We start from the raw sequence: 17,228 nt of genomic DNA, 5'->3' as shown, positions 1-17,228 counted from the left end.
ATAAAACCCCTCAAAACCGAGATATATCTTGTGTTAAATGATTTTAGCTTCAAATATATTTCTACATACAAAGTGTTTCAAGAAAAATGGCTAAGTGGGTTAGTAACAATCTTCTTTGGGTTAAAAACACAAATTTTGGGCCTAAAATGTGAAAAATACAAAATTAAGGGTCCAAATTGGCATATCACGAATTCTGTTGGATGAAGTGTGCCAAAACAGTTTCCATAAACCAATTTCTGGAAATATACTCATTTAGGGGATTAAAAACATGAATTCCAAGCTTAATGGGCTAAAAATGACATTTTTGGCCCAATGAGGCCCATTATGCGAATTTTTCTGTTTTGGAGGGCCAAAACTGTGATTTTCTGTAAAACAGTGGACCATAAGTGATCCAAGTCCTTTTCAAAGGTTTAAAATGCTTTTCAAATTTAAAAAGGACCAAAGTTGCAAAAGTTTCACAATTTGGGCCAAAATTGTCAAAATTGCGAAAAAGAAGGGTTAAAACCAAGAAAACTGCATTTTCAGGGACTTAGACTGTTTTCTATGAAATATATGCTGAAAAATATTAATTTCAATAATTTTTGGTGTTAAAATGTCAAGAAAACTAATTTAAGGACCAAACCGGGAAGTATTTAATAAAAGGGTTGAAAATGTAAACTTTACAAACAATGAGGGGCTGAAAACAGAAAATTCTCAAGGCTAATTCAATATACACAATTTAATCAAATAATGGCATCGCGGCTTTCGACGAAGTACAATACATTACAATACCAAAAGTCGTTGTTAAACGAATTGGCTCGGTCTCGAACCAATAGAAATCTACAACTACTAACACTACGACACTACTACACTACAGTTCATACAAATAACGTTTGGGAACTTAGCTTACATACGAGTGTGCACAGACGTCTACGCACCATCTTCGGGCCCCAAAAGTGTAAAATCTTGCTTGTTGGGCCTAGCTAGCCCAATGACCTGATCTTAAGGCCCGAAGACGCATATTTTTCTACGAAGTGTTGAGTTTCACCGACTTGGCACAACGTAGAGGGACTTTCAATGGCTTGTACACCACTGGTCCCCAAGGGTCCTTTGGTATTGCTAGAAAAGTCTGCATATTTTTGCGAGGCGGGTCGGGGACCCCTCGTACGCATATTATCCCCAACAGATTAATAGAGTCATCGAGGCCTTCGTGTCCTCTTACTCTTCGGATGTGGGACGACACATAATCAGGGCGGCTGGATAACGTGATTTGTACGGACGACGCCTTCGGGATCGTTAGTATTGCTATAAACTGGGCGTTTGTGTAATGCGGGTTTGTAGTAAATAATCATGCTCAAAAATAATCCAACGTCGCCTGGGAATGAGACTTCTATTTTTTTGTAATGGTTTCAACGCAACTTAATGGATTTCAAAGGATTAGGAAAACATCGGGTTTTCCTAGGTTTTTTTTTAAAACATATCGGATTCGAAACGCATATAATTTTAATGAACCATTTTTACAAGTATAGAAACAAACAAGCATACCTATGGATCTTCACAACATTTTCGAAAGTCTTTCATTTCAGAAAATATCGGATTTTCTGGTGGTTTTCAACAATACAAAACATTGGATTTCAAACACTACTTATGAACTCACCAACATTTCATACGTTGACGTTTTTCAAAATACTTGTATTCTCAGGGAACCCGTGAATCAAAGGAAATCATATTCAGTGACGGTTGCAGTTTATTTATGTATGAATCGAACAATTTAATTTTTGGGAAGGTAATGTTTAAACAATGTATGACATGTAAACGCTACTGGTTGTACTGTATTAATGAATGGTGACGAATGTTGTTATGTTTAATATATATTCAATGTTATGGTATTCAATTGAGTCACGACAGCCCCCGGACGTTTCCGCCGTCTGGTTCGGGGGTGTGACACTTTCCAACTGTAGCTAACAGTCAGGGTGCGGGGTTGTCAGTGTCGTATAGATCTATACACAAACTCATGGTCTCCCTCCAGGAGACTCTGTTTATTAAGTTCAGGACTTTTGTTGGTACTTATCTTTGGCACTTAGATAAGTACTTGAAGATGTGTCTCACTAATCTATATCGACGGTTATGTGTAGAACAAATAAAAACCTATGTATAATGATAATTGGTTTTTAATATCCTTTTCATAGTTAAAAAGTTAGTATATATGATCCCTAAACTATACCTATTATAGTTTATGTGGATGTTCTGAATTAAGTGAAAGTCTTAGTAATTTAATAGTTTCTTTAACAACTATCAAATATTTGAGAAAGATACCCTTTTTCTCGACATATTACAAAAGGTTTAAAGCTTTATATAAATAAGTTTTATATTCATATATATATATATATATATATATATATATATATATATATATATATATATATATATATATATATATATATATATATATATATATATATACACGACATATATGATTTAGATTAAAAAGGCAGTTGGACAAGTGATTCTTCCTTAAATCCACAACCAGACAATGAACATGAGATAAAGCGGAACCATTAGTCCTAAGCCTATTTAATCTTAATCATATATTTATACATATATAAACATATACGTTGGAAAAACAAAAGTATAAAATAATTTAAGTAGCTGGAAAAAGTTTAAAATAGTTTGATTCGGGTAAAACAGTTTGAAATCATTTGGATGTTAACACAAGATTTCCTTGTGTTTTACTTGTATTCCCCCCTGAAACATTCAAAAACGGTGAAAATGTAGGGGTATGAACTCACCCCAAATGTGCGTTCTTATTTGGATACGAAGTGGTAGTGATGATCCTCGGGTTAGAACTCGTGCGAATGGTCGTATCCTAGAAATAATTATAGCCGACGTCGTATTTAAATTAATAAGATATTAATTTAAATAATAGATTAAATAATGATCTAAATAATAATTAAAGTGTTAGACAACACTTAATTATGTAAGAAAAATATTCACAATAAGTCTTAGGAGTTATTTCGAATAATTCCAAACGTTTTCGGTGCACAAATGGAGTTTTCGGTGAGAGCTTGAGTGTTTTCGGCTGAAGGCTTGAAGATTTGAAGATATTGATGAATAATCTTGGTGTTCTTGGTGAAAATAACAAGATCTAGGCAAGAATCCTATGAATTTATGGTGTTTACGGGTGTTACTTGAGAGCAAAATGGGGACTGTTTGCGGTGTGGAAAGTGAGAAATGAGGAGTGTTTGTGTCACACCTCCTAAATGGAACATCGGAAATGTTTGGGGGCGGAGTACGACATGTGTAGTGTCACAACAATTGCATAATAGTAATCAAAGCAACAACAACCATTGCATTGATAATATAGCGTATACATTGTATTCGAATCACATATGATTGACCCCAAAAGTAATTAGTTGTGACAACCCGAAAATTTTATTCATATAAAAGTCAACTTTGGTCAAACTTATTCCTTCTATTATCTTAAAGTAGTTAGATTATTGGTTTATAAGTATATAATCCTTGTGACTATTGTGTTATAGTTTTGATGGAAAAGCCTTAGGAAACCGAGAGCCTTTGCATGGACCACAAACTTTCGCAGCCACAAACCACTTCGGAGACGTGAACAAGCTTCGGAACGTGAACCCTCAGTTCACGGCCATGAACTCCTCGGCCACAAACACCTATATATATATATATATATATATATATATATATATATATATATATATATATATATATATATATATATATGATCGATCTTAGCCTCACTTTTTCACTTATGGTCGTGAACTCAACCTTCTCTCTTAAGTACCATATACCAAGAACACCATTTTCACTATTTTCATGCCTTTTCCTTTTGCATCTCCTTATTATACCACTTAGGACCTTCAAACACTCGCCAATCATCAAGATCTTCAAGTGTTCTTCCCTGATTTTGGGACATGAACCCTCATGGAGCCGTGAACCCATCAATTCTGGCCGTGATCAACTTTCAGCCTTCCATTTTTCGATTCTAACACTTCTTTGTAAGTGTTCTCTACTTCATAGGTTGTTTCCCTTGCACCTTAGATGTTAAATGCACTATATATATATATATATATATATATATATATATATATATATATATATATATATATATATATGTCACGATATGCTATTGAGGACTTGTTTGTGCCCCAAGACTTTGTTCGTGAGTATAACATCCTTATTCCAGTCTTTAATCGAATCACTAACATAAGAAGAGTTCATACCCCCTTAATTTTCCAAACTTTTTAATGTTTTAGGGGGGGGGGGGGGGATATATGTAAAACACAAAGAATGTTGTGTTTTAAAATATAAATTGCTTATTATGTCGTTCTTACCATTGAACTGTATTTTTATAACATGAAACTTATTAGAACATCGAAATAAGCTTATAAACTATAATAAGTATAGCTTATGGAGCAAAACGATCTTTTTATAAACTTACCTATTATTTATAAAAAGGTTTTTCACATTATTAATTGCAAAGTCATTAATCTAGTTGGTGAGACACGTCTTCGAGTACTTACATAAGTACCAGTGGAAGTCTACCCTTATGACAAGAGTCTCCTGGAGGGAGGGCGTGAGTTTGTGTATAGATCTATACGGACTGACAATCCCGCACCTTGCTGTTAGCTACAGTAGGACCGACATGTCTATGGGTGACAAATGTCATATTCTTTTTCCACACCTACGGAACGTCGTGTTTAACCGGTCCAATTAGTATGGTAATAAAACTCACAAGTAGATAAAAACGATATATTTACATAGTAATATACTTTTCATTAACAATCTCAAGGGATATTAACCATGTGATTACCCAATATATACAAATGGGTTGGATAAAATCGAAGTCTGGTAGACAGTGGAATGTGTGACTTCTGCCTTACTTCCTGTTCCTTGTTTGGTTGTGGGCTTAGGGCAGATACAACCATTCAAATGTTTGTTCGATCTTGGTTATATACAACTCGTATGTGTTAAGTAATCATAGGAGGGTAGTATCGTCGCATCAAGTTTCCAGAATAACCAAGTCTTTAGCCAGTCTAACTTATTAACAAAACTAGATATCATTACAGTAAGTATAGTAATTGTACTTGTGCTTTTTGGTCTTGGAGCGGGTAAGACTATAAATCGGTTTTATATATAATATACGATTTTCTATTGTAAAAATCGTCATTTCAAAGATACTTAGTTGTCGATTGAACTTTCTGAAAACAAAGTTTTACATTAGAGTAAATTGAATTAACAACCATTTTACAAAAGGTTCAACACTTGATAACAAACTAGTATAACATAAATGACATTTAGTGTTTAATTTTATAATTCCTTAGTTTATACATCAAAGTTATATATAAATAATATCCGGTAAGCAGTGGAATGTGTGACTTCCGCTTCATTTCCTGTTCATTGTTTGGTTATGGGCTTAGGGCAGATTCAAACATTTAGCTGTATGTTCGATATTAGGTTATATATAGTTTGTATAAACTAAGTGAGTATAGAAGGAACTATTTTGGTTACCATTTTACTAAAAATAAATATATGATTTTCTTAAAAGAATATTTTCATCATACTTCAAAGAACTATTATAGTTAACTCTGTAAGCTCCCGGTGAATACATCAGGGTTATATACAATGAGGATCTAACAAACAATGGGATGTGTGACTTCCGCCTCATTTCCTGTTCCTTGTTTGGTTATGGGATTAGCGAAGATTCACAAAATCCATTGTCTGTTTGATCTGGATTGTATATAACATGTATTCATTAAGTACTCATAGAAGGAATTGTAAGAGTCATTTTTACTTATCATTCATCACATTAGAAAATATTGGATTTTCTGGTGGAACAAACGAACATTTCCAAAGAACTAAAAGTATACCCTTTATAACAAAAATACTTATGAACTCACCAACTTAAATGTTGATACACGTTCAAATTCACTTGTATTTTCAGGGAACTAGTAGACAGGTACATGCTCATGGATTCTAGAAGACGAAGCATAATAGCTTCGAGTCTTGTTTTGCTATTTACTTTTGATGTCAATCATATGTGATTCAAATACAATGTGAACTGAGTACATCAACCCATAAAAGATATACAACTATAAATACAATGGGGCCGAAGTGCTCTGACTAAAAATATATTTTTAAAATATAACAATATTTTTATAAAAGTATACATACCTGCTTATATATACATATTAGAACAAGTATCACAAGAAGAATAAAACATAAGTATTTAAAGGATGGACACTGTGGTCAAACCTGGACAGTTATGTAATCATTTATGGGATCAATATAGCCTGATTAACTATATTTATTTGAGATATGACCAACATGTGTTTGGGAGTGATGTGGTGTAGCAACAAACTTAAAACTTTCCTAAGTCTTTATACAAAGGATTTCTAGAACGGAACATAAAGTTAAAATACTATAGGAGTATTTTATGATACTATAAGATACCAACAAGTTTAAAACTCACCAAGTTCTAATAGCTTATTTTATTTCCTTATTTTTATTAGTTTATTTTAGATTTTTAGATCTTTTTATCATTAATGCATTGTATTTTATTTATTTTTCTTTAGTATGGATCGTACCGGGTGTTTGTTATGTTGTATGAGATATTTTATAGGTTTTTCGGTGCTTGTTGCGGTTGCGGGTTGATTGGAGACGGGCTTAGTGGGCTCCCGAGGCATTATTGGGCTTAGCGGAATCAAAGAAGAAGAATTGGGCTTTGAAAGTTATTGGCTTGGATTATTTGGGCTTGTGAAGATGGATAATGAAATTCTAATTTTGGGCTTGGAGCATCCATTTGGTGGCTAAATGATGATTGGTGAATTCAAATTACCTGGACAAAGGGGGGACCAAAGGAATCTTTGGTAGTGGAAGGGTGGAGTGGCTTGGTGGACCAATAGCATGACTACAACATTTGCGCGGGTGGAATTTTCGTCGCGCGGGTACCCGCGCAACTGCCCAGTTTGGGCATTTTGGTCAATTAGCTTGCCATAACCTTTGGGGATCCGATCTAGAGGCTCATTCACGATTTTCCACCATTGGAGACCTGCAAGAGGCGATTTTAGGAGCTAGAAATCATTTCCTTTCATCTTTCCAAATCTTAGGTAGTTTCTTTATGCAATTAGATTATTGTTCTTGTTACTTTGTTGCCATGAGTGGCTAATACTCTTATTTGGTTGACTTTGGCTGAAAACCAATGAATGTTTGTGGGTTTTGAAGGATTTATGTTGATTATCAATTTATTCCATGTTTATGATTCTAGTTTGCAATTCTTATGCTTATTTGATGCTTTGATCATGAGCTTAGTATTTGATTGAGCAATGGTTGATTTATTTCATTGATTTTGCGTTGGATCATTGAATTTATCTAGAACAAAGCTTTATGATGGTAGAAATCATCTCTAGCTCATGAATCATATCTCCTTTATGGATGTGTAAGCATTTGACATCCTCTAGGAATTGGGGATTCCTTCATTCTTAAGGCTAATTGATTTCTTGGTATTAATTGCTTCAATTGACCCTTGATCTTAATTAAGAAAGTGTGTTGTGGGCTTCCCCAACCTCCATACTACTTATGAGGAATCTTGGCATATCATGCTTCATGATTGCTATAACCAATTTGGGATGAAGGATAAGCTTTGTATTAAATCCTAAGGATAAGCCTTAGTTAACCAATTATTTCCAACCTTTGAGCATCTCATCAACTTGCTTAATTGCAAGGTTCTTAGTTATTCAAATATTTTAGTTTTCAAGTAATCAAACCCCCCCCCCCCCCTTTTAGTTTATTTGTAGTTAATTAGTTTAATTTCACTAGTTCTATTGAATTGCATTGGTGATTGAATACAACCATTTCCCCGAGGATCGATACCCGTTTTTACCATTATATTACATTTATCTAGCAATCAAATGGTGTAATTTTCTTGGTGGGCTTGACATCCTATCAAGTTTTGGCGCCGTTGCCGGGGAAATTGGTTATTGTTATTTGATTGTTTATGCCTAGGCCTACATGAACCGGTGAACTACTCTACAATCCGGAAATTGAAACAGAAGCAAAAAGGTTGAAAAAGTTAGCCAAACAAGGGAAGCAATGACAACTAGTTCAAGCTTCTTCCTCTTCTCCACTAATCGACATAGAATATCAAGTTCATACTTCAAGTGATACCGACACCGAACCGAGTTCTCCAATTGTTGGTCATTCCTTTGAAGACATTCCGTTTGAAAACCACATAGCCATGAATCACACTCCACCTCACAATTCCAACCCAAACCCAATCAATCAAGATGCCAATACCCCACCCCCATCAACTAAGACAACAACCACAAGAACCTCTCATTGATATGCCACCTTGGAATCAAGACCCTCCTCAAAACCAACCCAATTATCAACCACCACCACAAATACAAAAACAACACTTCCACCAAAACAACCAACCTCAAAACAATGATTTTCAAGTTCAACAAGTACATTACCCAAATCAACCCAATTACCAACACCCTCCAATGTACCAAAACCCAATGTACCCACAAAAACAACCTCCTTACAACCAATACCCTAACTACCAATCTTATCCACCACCAATCTACAATCCCCAACAATACCCATATCCACCTTACCAACAACATCCCAATTACATGCAACAAAATCCTAACAACCCCAATCCACCCAATCCCCCTCAAGAGTTGACACTTAGAAAAATGTTGGAAATGGATGTTACTCATACACCTCTTGCTATTGTTTATCCCGCAAACCGCCAAGGAATTGAATTGAAGTCAAGTTTCATACATCAACTTACCAAGTTCAATGGTTTGGATAGAGAAGATCCTCAAAGGCATTTGAAGTCCTTTCACATGATATGTGTTAGCATGTTGCCCGACAATGTGACATTGGATGATTTCAAGTTAACCACATTCCCGCTCACCTTGGAAGATAAAGCTAGAAAGTGGTTATTCAACTTACCATCGGGATCTATTCACACATGGGAAGGGTTACTAAAGGCCTTCAATAGCAAATTCTATCCCACCTCCCGCATTTCAAGTCAAAGAAGTGACATTTTGGGGATTCGTCAAGGAGAAAATGAAACATTTCATGATTTTTTGGAGCGTTTCAACAATTTGTGTACAAGTTGTCCTCAACACAATATACCTGAACAAATACTTCTTCAAAAAATTTATGAGGGTATGAATGAAAAAGATCGAAGGATGATTGATGCTTCAAGTGGTGGTAACATTTTCAACAAGACACCTCACGAAATCCGATCTCTTTATGGCACCATTTCTCAAAATCAAAGGAAATTTGGGACTCGAAATGACATGAAGAGAAATTCTACACAAGTGGTTGGTGAAGTTAGCAACACTCAACACTTAGAATCAAAGCTCTTGGATTTGACTAATGTGTTAAGTCAAATGGTGGTGGGAAGTGGTCAACAATTGATGGTATGTGGTATTTGTGCAATGACGGGGCATTACACGGATAAGTGCCCTACACTTGGAAGTGAACCAGAAGATGTGAATGCAATGGGCAGATATCAAAGTCAACCAAGACCCATGGGATTTCAAAACAACTTCAACCCAAATTGGAGGAATAACCAAAACAACCCATACCCACCAAAGCAAATTCCACCAAACATTTTGATGAGACCTCAACATCCCTAATACCCCTCCCAAAAACCTCCATATCCACAAACTTCTTTTAACCCTCCAAATTACCAACAACCTCCACAACAAGGCCAATCAAGTGGTACCCATCAAATGAGCCTTCAAGAACTTGTTACTTCTCTTGCTCAAAGTCAAACCCAATTTCAACAAGAGACCAAGAACACTTTCTCAAACATTCAAGCACAAATCAGAGACTTGGCCACCGCTATCAACAAGATAGAACAAAGGGGTAAACTTCCATCACAAACCGAGAAGAACCCCAATGTGAGTGCCATCATATTGCGAAGTGGGAAGACATTTGGAGAAAGTCAACATAAAAGAGTTTCAAGAGAAGATGAAGATGAAGTGATCATTGTGGAATCTCCAAAAGTTGTAGTTCCTCCAAAGGAACCGGTTGTGCCAAATGTTGATAAACCCGATCCTTCCAACAAACCCATCAAACCATTGGTCATACCACCACCGTTTCCATCTCGGTTGGCTTCCTCAAAGAAACAAGAAGAAGAGAAAGCGTTTCTTGAGACTTTCCGCAAGGTTCAACTCAACATTTCACTATTTAATGCCATTAAGCAAATCCCACGTTACGCCAAATTTCTTAAGGATTTGTGCACCAACAAGAGAAAATTCAAGACAAATGAGAAGATTCAAGTAAATGCAAATGTATCCACGGTCATCCAAAAGAAGCTTTCAACCAAATGCAAAGACCCGGGAATGTTTGCTATACCTTGTACCATTGGTGATTTACATGTTGAAAGTGTTATGTTAGATCTTGGAGCCTCGATCAATGTGATTCCATATTCGGTTTTTCAATCTCTCAATGTTGGACCTTTGGAAGAAACGGGAGTCATCATTCAATTAGCAAACAAGTCAAGTGTGTCTCCAAGAGGAGTGTTGGAGGATGTGTTAGTACAAGTTAATCAACTTGTTTTTCCGGTGGATTTTTATGTCATTGATCTTGAAGAGAAGACTCCTTCCAAATCATCTATGTTCTTCCTTGGAAGACCTTTCATGCATACCGCTCACACAATCATTGATGTCCATAAAGGAAAGATAACTATGGAGTTTGATGGAGAAACCATTCACTTCAACATCTTTGAAGGAATGAGCTACCCTAGTAATATTTCTCCATTGTATCGGGTTGATGTGATTGAGCCAATAAACAGGGTAAGCCCTAATGTACGCACAAACAAGATAATCATGGAAGATGATTGTAATCCTAAGAGGGAACCTCAAAGAAGATTGGATCCTCCAATGATGGAAGTGGTCAAGAAGAAGATAATTAAAAGGTTCAAAAGGTGCAAAGAGAAGAAAAAAGCGTTTCATGACAAGAACATCACTCGAAAACACTTTATTCCGGGTCAAAAAGTTCTTCTTTATCATTCACGCTTAAAGCTATTCCCAGGAAAATTGCGATCTCAATGGCATGGACCTTTTATTGTTATAAAAATGTTTGATCCTAGTGTGGTTGAAATCAAGAGTTTGGAAACAAACCAAATCTTCAAAGTGAATGGGCACCATTTGAAACCATTTTATGAAGGCTTTGATACGGGAGAATTCGACAACAAAACATTGGAAATCCCAAATTACGAAAGTTGATGGAAGCGGGCCTATGTCTTGGCAAAGACGTTAAATAAATGCAATGTGAATAAATAATGTCCGTTTGAAGTTTTGGGTGTTTCTAAACTTGAAGTTGGCCTAAAAATAAGCATATAGAAGTCTTCTAGTGATTTTGGTGAAGTTTGAAAAGTTCCAAAAATTTGACTTTTACGCGGGTGTCCGCGCAGCTGTTGCGCGGCCGACCACCAGCCGTGCAGGTCCCGAGTTCTAAATTACACCAACATGGGGTGCTCTCTGATTGTTGCGCGCGGGTGCTCGCGCATCCGTTGTGCGACCGACCCCCAGCCGTGCAGATTCCGAGTTCCAAATTACCCCAACATAGGATGTATTCTGACATGTGCGCGCGGCTGCCCCCCACCCGCGCAAAGTTAGCGAGGGTACCCGCGCAAATATGTCATTTCATAAGAAAATTTCGAGCCATTTCATATGCTTCCTTTGTGCGACCAAGCTTTCATCCATGTGTACTTAGGCGGCCAGGAACTCCATCTAAGCATCATTATGTGACCCGTGTGTTGCTTCCATACCGTCCTCGTGGGCCTCCTCCATCTTAATCCCGGTATGATCCTTCCTTACTCTCATCCTAAGCATTGATGACAATGCTTAATTTTAAGCTTGGGGTGAGGTATTCTTTATTTTTTATTTTTTATTATTATTGCATTTAGGTTGTATATAGTTGCATTTAGAGTAAGTCATTTAGGTCATTCATAAAAAATTGCATAAAATTTCAAAAATATTGCATATTTTGTTTCTTTTTTTTCTAATTTCCATACTTTTTAGATGCATTCTAGGTTAGGTTCATGCATTTTTGTTCTCTCTTGTCTTCTCATCCCTACAGGTACCATAGCGCCGAGTCATAAGTATTGAATCATAGATTGGTCCCGGGTCTTGATATGGAATTCCTTGTATTTGATAAACGGGACATATTTTGAGCCTCACAGACCACTTTGAGACCGCTTGTGTGGGGGTCAGATGCAGGTAGCTTGATTGGGTCTAGGTGCGGAGGGATGTGGTTGGTCATGCCAATGTGTGCGAGCAAAGACTAGCCCGGTAAGGTATTTTGAAGACATTGAAGATATTGAAGACTCACATCTTGGTTTTGGAGGGAGTACCCCTTAGTACTCCCGAGTCTCGTCCAAGCCTTGCTTAGTTAGATTCCCACCGCCTTTTTAGGATAGGTTATCATTTTTCTAGGGGTCTAGAGTAGATAGTTAGATAGGTTTTGTTTATCACACCTTGCATTGAGGTGCTTGATGAACTTTGAAGTGGTTCCCCCAATTCACATCTTTTGGGACCAAGTCTTTTCGGTAACACCCATTTTTGAGTCATTCCCCACCCTTTTTAGTTGATCTAGGCACATTGTCAATGATCATTAGGTGTTCATATTAGCCTCTATCTACCACTCAATTTTCACTATTGGAGTCCTATGTTACTTGGTGAAATTCCTTAGACCTTCCAAAAAAAAATTGAAGAAATTTGAAAAAGTGAAGACAATAAGAGCCTATAAAAGATTATTCAAGAAAAGAAACAAAAACAAAGGAGAAAAATGAAGAAAAAAGAGCAACACAAAAAGAAGAACAAGGTTCCAAGTTCAAGACTTATGTTATATATATTTCAAAAAAAAGAAAGAAAGAAAGAAATATGAATGTCAAGCAGCAAATGTGATTGAAGACCCGATAACAGAAGTTCAAGATTGAAGATTTAGGTTGTTAGGTTTAGATTTAGGTTAAGTAGAGTTTTTATTATTTTATTTTATTTTATTTTTGATTTTTGGTGAGAAAAGGCCCCGACGATGAGACGGTAGACTGTAAAGGACAGTACAAGGGAGAAGCCTCTGAAACCGGATGTTTGCCCGGAGGCCGTGCTGCAAAACCTTATTTCGTTATTATACACTTTGGCCTGACAAATGTAGGAATCATAGTGTGTGAAGAGGCGCCTTTCCTTCATGCACTATGGTCAACATTGGTGATTTAAAGTGCCCCCACTGGGCGCATCTCTGTTTCCTTTGTCTTGCACACCGCGACCGCATCCAGTCGTGATCTATTCGCCCATCAAGTGGTTGAGAATGTGGTTTATGGCTCTAAAGCGGGGAACATTTTGAAGATGCGTAGGGTCCATTGAAATACTAATTTTGACCATGTTGACTGATATTGAACAAGTTCTATGGTATCTTTCTTTTTCCTTTTTAGATAGTTCATCCCGAGCTCATTTTTAGTCTTGTTCTAACTTGAGGACAAGTTAGGTTTAAGCTCGGGGTGATTTGATAGCTTATTTTATTTCCTTATTTTTATTAGTTTATTTTAGATTTTTATATCTTTTTATCATTAATGCATTGTATTTTATTTATTTTTCTTTAGTATGGATCGTACCGGGTGATTGTTATTTTGTATGAGATATTTTGTAGGTTTTTCGGTGCTTGTTGCGGTTGCGGTTTGATTAGAGACGGGCTTAGTGGGCTCCCGAGGCATTATTGGGCTTAGCGGAATCAAAGAAGAAGAATTGGGCTTTGAAAGTTATTGGCTTGGAGCATCCATTTGGTGGCTAAATGATGATTGGTGGATTCAAATTACCTGGACAAAGGGGGGACCAAAGGAATCTTTGGTAGTGGAAGGGTGGAGTGGCTTGGTGGACCAATAGCATGACTGCAACATTTGCGCGGATGGAATTTTCGTCGCGCGGGTACCCGCGCAACTGCCCAGTTTGGGCATTTTAGTCATTTGGCTTGCCATAACCTTTGGGGATCAGATCTAGAGGCTCATTCATGATTTTCCACCATTGGAGACCTGCAAGAGGCGATTTTGGGAGCTAGAAATCATTTCCTTTCATCTTTCCAAATCTTAGGTAGTTTCTTTATGCAATTAGATTATTGTTCTTGTTACTTTGTTGCCATGAGTGGCTAATACTCTTATTTGGTTGACTTTGGCTGAAAACCAATGAATGTTTGTGGGTTTTGAAGGATTTATGTTGATTATCAATTTATTCCATGTTTATGATTCTAGTTTGCAATTCTTATGCTTATTTGATGCTTTGATCATGAGCTTAGTATTTGATTGAGCAATGGTTGATTTATTTCATTGATTTTGCATTGGATCATTGAATTTATCTAGAACAAAGCTTTATGATGGTAGAAATCATCTCTAGCTCATGAATCATATCTCCTTTATGGATGTGTAAGCATTTGACATCCTCTAAGAATTGGGGATTCCTTCATTCTTAAGGCTAATTGATTTTCTTGGTATTAATTGCTTCAATTGAACCTTGATCTTAATTAAGAAGGTGTGTTGTGGGCTTCCCCAACCTCCATACTACTTATGAGGAATCTTGGCATATCATGCTTCATGATTGCTATAACCAATTTGGGATGAAGGATAAGCTTTGTATTAAATCCTAAGGATAAGCCTTAGTTAACCAATTATTTCCAACCTTTGAGCATCTCATCAACTTGCTTAATTGCAAGGTTCTTAGTTATTCAAATATTTTAGTTTTCAAGTAATCAAAAAACCCCCTTTTAGTTTAATTGTAGTTAATTAGTTTAATTTCACTAGTTCTATTGAATTGCATTGGTGATTGAATACAACCATTTCCCCGAGGATCGATACCCCTTTTTACCATTATATTACGTTTATCTAGCAATCAAATGGTGTAATTTGCTTGGTGGGATTGACATCCCATCAAGTTCATACCATTAAAATACCATAGGAGTATTTTAGACACTATAACTAACTTATGTGAAAATTTAAAAAGACCCTTATTGGTAGGTCTATAATTTCGGAGTGTATACTCCCAAGGTTTTATATAATTGGGATTTATAGAATTAGAATTGGTGATCTATGCTCTACTTCCTATCCCTTGTTTGGTTGTGGTTTTAGAGTAGGGTCACTTACTTGAAGGTCTATTTAATATTCAATTATATACAACTCGTAAACTGCGCAATTATAGAAGGACCTTATAAGGATAACCCCATAATATTTCACTTAATCTCATAGATTCTTTAGACACTCCCGTTCTCGCATGACAAGCCTAGATAGATATAACCACTCCATCATAAGAAGTCAAGAGAGGAGTTAAAGAGGGACCAAAAGAGAATCATGTGGAGGATTTAGAGAGTGGATCAACTGAAGAAACCAAACATCCTTTGCATCACACTAATAACTATTGTTTGGATAAACATAGTGTGCATACTTGGAGTATGGCATAACTATTGTGAAATGAGCATCATTGGAATCATGTTTAATTGGTCTATTTCACAAATTTAGGATCATAGACAAGCATAGTGTGCATACTTGGAGTATGGCATAACTATTGTTTGGATAAACATAGTGTGCATGCTTGGAGCACGACAAGACTATTGTTTCAGGTCAAGTATTAAGTTGATTATTTCAAACATTATACAATGAATAATGTGTAATCAAAATGGTGATAAATAAAAGGTGTTTTATTTATATTCATAAGTTCTGAGACCATATTGGATTCGATTATTCTTGTGTTTCACTTTGCATGTTTTGACTTCCCGAATAACTAGGTTATTCAAACTCTCCATAGTTAATCATACGTTAGAAGTAGGTATGAATCAAGACTGTCATGAATTGGGCTTCTAGATGTCTTAAGTGTTTAGACATAGCAAAAGTTTCCGCAACATTCTTGAGTGCTCCTGGAATGAGATTCGAGTATTGGATTAAACACATGCTAATTTGAATCACTTCATAGATTTTATCACGAGTGATAATGAGACGATATTATCTTATATTCTTTAAATGAAGACGTGTGAGTTGTAGTTGCACGTCGGTTGCACATTGACATATGTAAACGCAACCAGTAACTTGTTTGTCATAAAACATATCGTTGCGTGTAATTTGATGAGTAAGTACAAGCGAACATTTGGGTCGAAGTTTATCTGTTCCTTTTACCCTTGGAGAGACGAAAGCGATATCTGTGGGCCCCTCGATGATTTAGTGATGACAAACGTAAGTGCTCGGTGTCACACCCCGAAACCAAGAACGGCGGAAACGTTCCGGGGTGGAGGACGTCATGTGAAGTATCATAACAGTGTAAAGTAGTAAAAAAGAAACAACATCATCCATTGCATTAAAGTATAGTTTTAATACATGTGTGTTCTTTCATAATGTACAACAATAACATGAATAATCAAAATAAGATGAGTCTTGACTGTGCTCCGTCTTCTCAAAACCTGGCCACTGTACCTGTCTAACTGGTGACCTGAGAATACAAGTTATTTTGAAAGAGAGTATCAGCCTAAGGCTGGTGAATTCATAAGTATTTAAGTGTTATTGTCTTGTTTTGGAAAACTATGATGAATGCCTTGTAAATCTTTAAACGAAACATTTGATATAAGTTTGAAAACCCTAGAAAATCCCTTATTTCCTACTAGTTATGAAATGTAGTCTTCTACCAAGAGCCAAATGTTCTGTTATAAAAATGATAGTTTTTCCTTCTTCTTGATTATTACAAATAGTAATTTGTCTAACTTGTCGTTTATGTGAATGCGTCACAAAATAAAGTAAAGTAGGAAAAGAATATAATGTGAGTGTTATCCTTTGGTACTAGGACTAACACTACAAAAGAATATGATAGTCTTCTACCAAGACCTGAATGTTCTGTTATAAAAATGATAGTTTTTCCTCCTTTTTGACTATTACAAACAGTAATTACTCTAACTCATCGTTTATGTGAATGTGTCACAAAATAAAGTAAAATAGGAAAAAGATATGATATAAGTGTTATCCTTTGGTACCAGGACTAACACGACATCGTGGTAAGCAAAATGAATAACCTAATGAACATCCGAAGATTGTCTAATTATCCTCTGTAGCAGCAGCAGGGGGAAGGAAGGGTTAGTGCCATAATCAATGTTCCTAGTATAAGTATTAACCGTAGACCTCCATAGATGGTCATCAACCACTGGTGCTAATCAGCTGGGATTCGGAATGGTTA

Source organism: Lactuca sativa, chromosome 5, assembly GCF_002870075.4.
Source record: "Lactuca sativa cultivar Salinas chromosome 5, Lsat_Salinas_v11, whole genome shotgun sequence".
Taxonomy (NCBI): Eukaryota; Viridiplantae; Streptophyta; class Magnoliopsida; order Asterales; family Asteraceae; genus Lactuca; species Lactuca sativa.
The sequence above is the reverse complement of the archived record's forward strand: the minus strand, read 5'-3'. Positions refer to the sequence as shown.